Source organism: Vulpes vulpes, chromosome 5 (genome assembly GCF_048418805.1).
Source record: "Vulpes vulpes isolate BD-2025 chromosome 5, VulVul3, whole genome shotgun sequence".
Classification (NCBI taxonomy): Eukaryota; Metazoa; Chordata; class Mammalia; order Carnivora; family Canidae; genus Vulpes; species Vulpes vulpes.
The window spans coordinates 139,236,689-139,244,768 of NC_132784.1; the positions used below are offsets into that span (position 1 = coordinate 139,236,689).

General features: G+C 60.3%; 1 long non-coding RNA gene across 1 annotated transcript; it reads left to right on the forward strand.

The window, feature by feature from the left end:
* The first annotated feature begins 1,959 nt into the window (after positions 1-1,959).
* Positions 1,960-7,245, forward strand: LOC140599119 (uncharacterized). The gene is made up of 3 exons (XR_012001859.1): positions 1,960-2,355; positions 2,903-3,106; positions 4,221-7,245. It is a non-coding gene; the product is annotated as an uncharacterized lncRNA (long non-coding RNA).
* Positions 7,246-8,080: the final 835 nt, after the last annotated feature.

The following is an 8,080-nucleotide window of genomic DNA, read 5'->3' on the forward strand; positions in this document are numbered from 1 at the left end:
CGCAGCCGCGCCCAGGGGTCGCCCCCGCCCCCACCCCAGGTAGGGCTGGGACAGTCCTGCCCTGTGCTCACTCCTAGCCCGGCCGAGGACCTCAGCGCGGGCGAGCCGCTCCCCCATCTGCGAACCCCAGGTCGGGGCCGGGGGCGGGGCCCGGGGGAGGCCCTCGGAGCTGCAGGAAGGAGGAAGGGCGCCCGGGCGCAGACGCCCCGCAAGCACCCCGGGCCGGGGAGGCGCGCAGCCTACGTACATGAGCGCAGAGCGCGGGCCGGACGCCGGGCTCGCCGCGGGCTCGGGGGCAGCAGCGGCGGGCGCGGGCCCGGGGCGCGGGCGCCCATCCTCCGGGGCGGGGCCCCGCGCCCCACCTGCGCGCTCCGCCCGGCGCGTGCACCGGCCGGGGCGGCTCCGCGGGCTGCTCCGCGCGCTGCCCGAGTCGCCTCCGTGCCCGCGCCGCCCGCCGCCGCTCCGCCCCGGCTCTCGTCCCCGCGGCGCCGCCGCCCGCGCTCTGCACCCGCGGGCTGGGGACACCTCCGCGCCGGACCCCGCAGCCCCCCGCCGCCCAGGGACACGAGCCGCCGGAGCGCGCCGCGGGGCACCGAGGCCGGCGTGGGAGCCCGCGCGCCCCCCCCCCCGCGCGCCCCCCCGCGCGCCCCCCGCACCCCCGCGCGCTCCCCTCCGCCCCCCGCGCGCTCCCCGCACCCCCGCCCCCCTGCGTGCCCCCCACACCCCCGTGCACCCCCGCCCCCGGCACCCCCTGCGCGCCCCCCGCACCCCCGCGCGCACCCCCGCACCCTGCGCGCACCCCCTGCCCCCCCGCGCGCTCCCCGCCGCCCCCGCCCGCCCTGCGCACCCCGCTCCGCGCGCACCCCCTGCCCCCCGCTCCTGAGCGCTCCCCGCCCCTTGGATCCTCCCGCCCCCCGCGCGCTCCCCCTCCCCGCTCCCTGCTCCGCGGCCCCAGCGCCTGGCGCGGCTGCGCTGCGGGGTCCGGGTCCTGGGTCCGGGGTCCGGGGTCCGGGGTCCGGGGTCTGCGGTCGGGGACCCCCCGCGCCCCGCCCACCTGTGGGCGCCCGCCGGCTCCCGCCGTGTCGCCCCCCTCGCGCGCGCCTCCCGCCGCCTCCTTGCTCTTCCCGGCTTCCTCCTGCCTAACTGGCCCCTCCGGCCTCGCCGCGTGGCTGTGCGGGCTGAGGAGCCCCAGGCCGGCGGTGCGGGGCTTGGAGACCCAGGGCGCTGGGCTCGGCCCGCGGGGAGGTGCCCTCCTGCTTAGGGTCAGAGCCCCAAAGGCACAGACACTGTACACACCCGGGCAGGGACCACCGCGCTCCCGCCCCTCTGTCTCCCGGGGCGCGCTCTTCGGCCCCAAATGGAAACATTCGGATTAATTTCCTGCGGATGCTAAACTGCTCAGCAGAGCCCTGTGGTCTTGGCCAGGGGATGCGCTACTTTTCTTGGGTAAAGGTACCTGTTCCCCTGAACTCCCCTAATGGCATCTCTATAGGGATGTGCAGCCCCGCCCTGGGCAGTGTCCTGGGAGAATCCCTGAAAACGTTGGGGCCAAACACTTCCTCCAGGCGAGGTCAGGCTCTGGGCTGGGGAGTGCGCGTGGGAGGAGGGCCCCCATCCCTCTCTCTCTCTTAAGTGCCCTGAAGGTGGAGCCTGGAGCCCAACTGAGACTTGAACTCAGGACCCTGAGATCAACACCTGAGTTGAGATGAGCAGGGGGGTGCTCAACCAACTGAGCCCCCCGGGTGCCGCTCCTCCTCCCCATAGAGTGGACAGACAGAAGGTAGTAGAAAGGACAAAGAGGCTGCGGGGGTGGAGAGAAGCTGCTTCCCCTTATGCACACAGGCACACACAAAAACAAAAACCAAATCCCCCCCCCCCCAAAAAAAAACATGAAAAATCAAAAAAAAGAAGAAGAAGAAACCATGGCTGGGTAGAGGGCCTGTATGTCCAAAATGATTTGAGCCTTTCGGCCTTGGAGTCCCTACCTCTCTCCTTCCTGTCACCTGACCTCAAGAAGCAGGCCACATTGGCGTGGGGGGTGCAGCAGCCCAGCCACCCAGGCTAAGTCTGCTGCCACCGTGTATCCCGTTTCTTTTCAGGTCGTGGCCTGGGGGTAGCCCCAAGCCCATGGGCTGATGACAAAACCCTGTGTGCCCGCAAGCTTCCGCTTCTGGCTGGCAAATTGGCTGGGGGTCCGACTGAGGGACTGGTGATGTCTCCGCATCGATCCCACCTCAATCACAGCTCCCGTGGAATCAGCGAGCCTTTGTCGCAGCCTCCGGGGCACAGCGGAGAGCCGTGATTATGAGACGGAGCGGCTCGCGGGGAGAAGCCTGACAAAATTAGGAGCTAATTGTGCGAGCCAGCATCCACACCACTTTCTGTCAGAAGCTCTCAGAGGTGGTGGGAGGAAAGGGGGGGCAGTTCTAGAAGGACTTCTGTCCTTTTAGGTAATAATACCCATGCAGCCTTGATTAGCCGAGAAATTCAAGGAACTATTGGGACTTTGCAGGCACCAGAAGGATTTGCAATTTATTGCATTAGCAAAATGATCCTTCCTTCCTATTTTCCCCTCCCTCCTTCCTTCCTTCCTTCCTCCCTCCCTCCCTCCCTCCCTTCCTTCCTTCCTTCCTTCCTTCCTTCCTTCCTTCCCTCTCTCCCCTCCTCTCCCCTCCTCTCCTCTCCTCTCCTCTCCTCTCCTCTCCTCTCCTCTCCTCTCCTCTCCTCCCCTCTGTATTTGCCTACTGTCTGGTCAGGCTGCAGATAAAGAGGTGGCAGCAGAAAGATTTCCAATCAGGGGGTGAGGTGACATGGGAGTCATCTGGGATCCGGCAAGGGCAGTTTTGGGACCTGGGATGAGTCACTGGGTGTCTCAGGGCCTTTGTCTTCTCATCTTCAAAAGGAAGAAAAGAAAGCCTCCAAACGGATGGGGAGCCCGAGGTGCCCGGGCACTGTGGCGTGTTCCTGCCCCCTTGTCCGTGCAAACCCAGCGGCTCCACACACGTGCCCCTCTGGGGGCCCGGTTAGCACCCTCGCAGGGAGTCTGGGAGCCAGTGCCCATCCCCAGCAGCAGGCACAGGACACTGGTTCCAGGCCAAGCTCCAAGGTGACTCTTCAGTCCTCTGTTCCATTTTAAATAAGACTATGGAAGGATTTTATATGGATACAAGGAATCTTCCCTTCCCCTCCCTGCAAGACCCGCTGGGATCACGGCTAACAGAGCTAGAGCCCAGCTGACACTGAAACCTCAGACTAGTTGTGGTTCTGTTGTCCCTGGGAGGGGTGGCACCATGGGTGGTCTGCAGGGGGGACACTGTGTCAGTCCCTTCCTGGACTGGACCCTCTCCCAACCCCCATCCTGCCTCTCTTGGGACTGCGCACACTGGGCCCCTCACCCCCAGGCCCAGAGAAGCCCTGGGACACGGAAGGGACTAGACCAGGCCCTGTGCCCTGTAACTGAGGTGGGATGACCTGATGAAGAGTGGCTCGGATCCAGCAGAGGAGTGAGGAAAAGGGGAAAGGAGAAGCCACAGAAGGGAAAAGCTGTAAAACCCTCATCTTGGGGAGTTAGGAGGATACAGGCTCCTCCCTGGGAAATCCAGGGTGAGCAGGGCTTTTGTGGCCCCGACAGAAGGATGACCACTAGCTCAACCTGACGAGTGGGACAAGCCACCCCTGGCCCTCGGGTGGCTTCTTCTGCACGTGCGCAGAGGAGCAGCCTGGCTGCAAAGGGAGCCAGTAATTAAGGCTGTGCCCTGGGTTGGGCTCGCAGTCAGCAGAGGCAACGCCTGGGGCGCAGTTACTGCTCCCCGGGAGGCCCTTGCCCTGCACCTCAGAGAGGCCTCCCTCCGGCCGTCAGGCCAAAAGTCCGCGGCATCTGTTCAGATAAGCGAGTGGATGACTCACAGACGTTCTTCTAAAATCAGTGGCAAAACTGTGTTCCTTGAAAGGAGGTTTCCAGGGATCTGTTTTTAATATACTATCAAGTCATGCCCTGCGTTAACATCCCAGGCCCCACACACGCTGGCCCACAGGACAGTGTCAGAAGCCATCATCGTGGGGCACGGGCCCAGCAGAGCGTGTCGGCCCAGGGGGCGCAGCAGGCACCTAGGTCAGGCGTGTGGCGCGGTCCACGTGCCCTGGGAGGACAGGGCCCGCGTGCACCGCAGGGTAGTGGAAAGAGCTCAGCTGCCCTGTTTAAGGTTTTCTCCTTCTTCTAGACAGTTCCAGAGGAGGAAGTCTATGGCAGGTGCCGAGTGCCGCCCGGACTACGGGCAGGACCTCCTTGGTGTTGATAAAGAGAATCCGGAAGCCACTCTCAACCACCTTTTTTTTTTTTTATGATTTTTATTTACTCATTTATTTGACACAGAGAAAGAGAGAGAGAGAGAGAGAGAGAGAGAGAGCACCAGCAGGGGGCTCGGCAGGGAGAGGGAGAGGGAGAGGGAGAAGCAGGCCCCCTGCTCGGGACCCCGGGATGGTCACCTGAGCCAAAGGCAGCCGCCTCACTGACTGAGCCCCCCGGTGCCCCCGGGGCACTGCTAATGCGGGATGTGTTCCCTCCTGACTGCTTCTCTGGCCCATGGTCTTTGCAGGAGTCGGCGCCAGGCCCAGCTATGGCCCAGCCAGAGACCCAGCGCCTCTGTCCCGTGCTCCCAGGGCCCCCAGCATGGCTCTTGCGGGGCTTGCCTTGCTGGGCTGGGCCCAGCAGCCAGTAGCGTGGCGAGGAGGGTATGTCCAGGTGGATTGAGAACATAAACAGGTGGCACATGTGTCTTTGGTAGAAAATCAGGCAACAAGCCTTCCTGGGATGACTTCTCTCCCAGGCCCCAAGCTGCTTCTAGAACCTTCCATGATATACCAAGGGGACTTTGAAATAGCCTGGGGGCATCTCATGTTCTCCCCGATGTCATCAGCTGCTCTGGTGATGGGCTCTGAGGATGGGGAGCTACAGGAGGGAGGGAGTTCTGAACACGGTTGGGTCTGGGGCCCTGCCTGGGGCTCACAGGCTGGGCTGGGCTTCACACATGAGCCTCTGGGCTCATGATTTGTGACAATTGTGCTCATTAGTTATTGCATTGGAGCCTGTGGGCAGGTAAATAGCTACAGGAATCTCCGTGGCTCTAGAAATATAACTGCCCTGAAATCCAGGGCCTATATGCTTGTTTCTGGTAACAAACCCTAATCTGACTTTCCTCTGGAGAGCCAAGCTCTGCGCCGCTTCTCAGTCGCCTGCTTCTCAGGCAGAGCCATCGCTTGGGGCAGGGGCCACCGGCAGCCTGGTCCCTGGGCCGTGGGGGGGGCCACGGATGCTCATGTGAGCTCACTGGGGACCAAGAGACTCACACTGGAGCCATCTGAAAACAAAAGTTCTTCTCTTTCCCACTGGACTTGAGCTTTTTTTTTTTTCTTTTTTTTGATTTTTATTTACGTATTTGAGACAGAGAGAGATAGAGTGAGAAAGAGCACACAAGCAGGGGGGAGGGGCAGAGGCAGAGGGAGGAGCAGACTCCCCGCTGAGCAGAGATCCTGATGCAGGACTCGATCCCGGGACCCCAGGATCATGACCCGAGCTGAAGGCAGACGCTGCACCCATGGGGCCACCCGGGTGCCCCTAGAATCGAGTCTTAAAACTATGAAGGGCGGATCTGCTAGGGGCTTCGGGAGTGAGAGGTTGTGCCCGAAATGGAGCCAGCACAGAAGAAAACCAAAGCAAGAAAACAAGACAAATTAAGTCCTAAAAACGTTTACGTGAGGCCCTCACAGCCTCAAGAAGTTTCTCCCCGGTGTCTCCAGACGCCAAAGCCCAGGTCTCTCTCTCTCTCTCTCTCTCTCTCTCTTGCCCGGGGCCGGGGAGGGGGGCGGTGATTTGAATTGGAGTTTTCTCTCCCTTGCAAACCCCAAAGCCCTGAGGCATAACACAGTTCTCTGAATTCAGGGACACCCCAACTCAGACGGCGGCCCCAAGCGTATCTGCAGAGCCCCGGGTCCCCCCACAATGGTCAGACTGTAGATGGCCTCAGCCCCGTCCGGGGCATCCTCCAAAACGCCCCCTCCCTTGGAAACTGGGCCCCCGCTTCCTTTCGCACAAGAATTCCTTTCATGCTCTTCCAGCAAATCGGCCTCTGTGCGCTCAGAGGCAGGACTGTTCCTGAATTGTGCAAAGCGCCCCCGTTGCCAGCTCTGCTGCATTTTTTTCTGGCAGCCCCAGCATCCAATCAAGACTTCTGGAGCTCTTCCAATTATAACACCATTTAGAAATACTCAGCATTTCCCAGCCTTGAATAACGTATTGATCCCTTTCGAAGGAGAAAATATTCTCACAGCCCCCCAGTGTCCACGCACATTCCTTTTATTGTGATCCCACTTAAATACACGCGGACGTAACCGCCTACAGACTCTTGGGCTTATGGCTTGGAAGCGACTATGAAAATGAATTTGCAGGTCAGATATCAAAGGGACCCCAGGACTAAGGAAACTGCGCCGAGCCCCCTCTGGTTACGAGGTCGGACGACAGGGGAGGCTCGCGTCCCCAGGTCCGCGGGCTCTGAGCTCGGCCTCGTGGGGGCTGCACCCTCCAGGCCTTGTCCGCGCTCCCCACCAGGTCCCGGCAGCCTCCACGGAGCACGGCCGCGTTTGCTCGTGGAGCCTCCCTGTCGCTCTGCAGCAAGTCTGCGAGCGCTGGAGTTGTGCCACGTGTCGCAGCGGCACGGAGGCCACCTCGTGTCGCCTTCCCCCACCAGCGGGCCGTCGGGGGGGCCCCGAACATCCTCTGCGGTCTCTGACCGACTTTTCCGAGGAGCTGTTTACATACAGCACATGGCACAGCTTGTGTTCCCTCTGGCGCGTGTCGACGAGTGTGTGTCCAGGTGTGGCCAACACTGCACTCGGTGTAGACCCCGCCTGGCCTCGCTCCCTGCTCAGTCGTCCCTTGCCTGACCGCCCCGCGTGTCCTTCCCACCTTGACCGACAGACATCATGCCGGGCCGCGGATTGCATCCCCGCGTGTTTTGAAAGACTGCAATCATAAATAGCACGTCCTCTGACATTTCAGTTATTATTTTTTTCAAACATTTTATTTATTTATTCATGAGAGACACAGAGAGAGGCAGAGACACAGGCAGAGAAGAAGCAGGCTCTATGTGGGGAGCCCGACGTGGGACTCGATCCCGGGACTCCAGGATCCCACCCTGGGCCAAAGGCAGATGCTCAACCCTTGAGCCACCCGGGCTGCCCTGACATTTTTTTTTTTTTTTTTTTTTATGATAGTCACAGAGAGAGAGAGAGAGGCAGAGACACAGGCAGAGGAAGAAGCAGGCTCCATGCACCGGGAGCCTGATGTGGGATTCGATCCCGGGTCTCCAGGATCGCGCCCTGGGCCAAAGGCAGGCGCCAAACCGCTGCGCCACCCAGGGATCCCTGCCCTGACATTTTGATTAAACTTCAATATTAGTGATCACAAAATATGTAAAAAATATTTGGAAAATCTGCAGACTTTATATTTCTTTTAAAGATTTGATTTTAAAAAAATAAAAATAAAGATTTGATTTATGACGAGAAGACGTTTACGGGAGGTAGTGCAGTGTCTTTTTAAGTGGCATTGACAGCGTCACGTAGTTATATCCCAAATCATTTCTGTCTTGCTGGGTGGTGACCTGTGCCCACGGCATCCCTGGCACCACAGGCCTCCCGGGTCCGGGTCTGTCACCCACTGCGATGCTCCTGGGACGCTTCACGGGCTCTGGGCACCCAGAAGCCACCCGTTCTCCTTGCGAGCAGCATCCTGCTGTCGGCTGGTCCTTCCGCTCACCCGCCGGTGGCTGCGCGTGGTTTCTGCTTGGTCGATAACGGCCGATGTGATCCTTCTTGTACGAGTCATTTTGTGACTCTACGTGTCCGTGTTTCTGAGCGGGAGGATGACGAATCGGGGCATTATTGTTACTCGGCTAAGTTCGCTTATTAATTCTAATTATTTTTTACATTCTTCACGATTTTCTTTTCTTTTTTTCCTCTCTCTTTTTTTTTCCTTCACGATTTTCTAAGCAGAACTCATAGGGACTTCACATAACGCCAGCTTTAA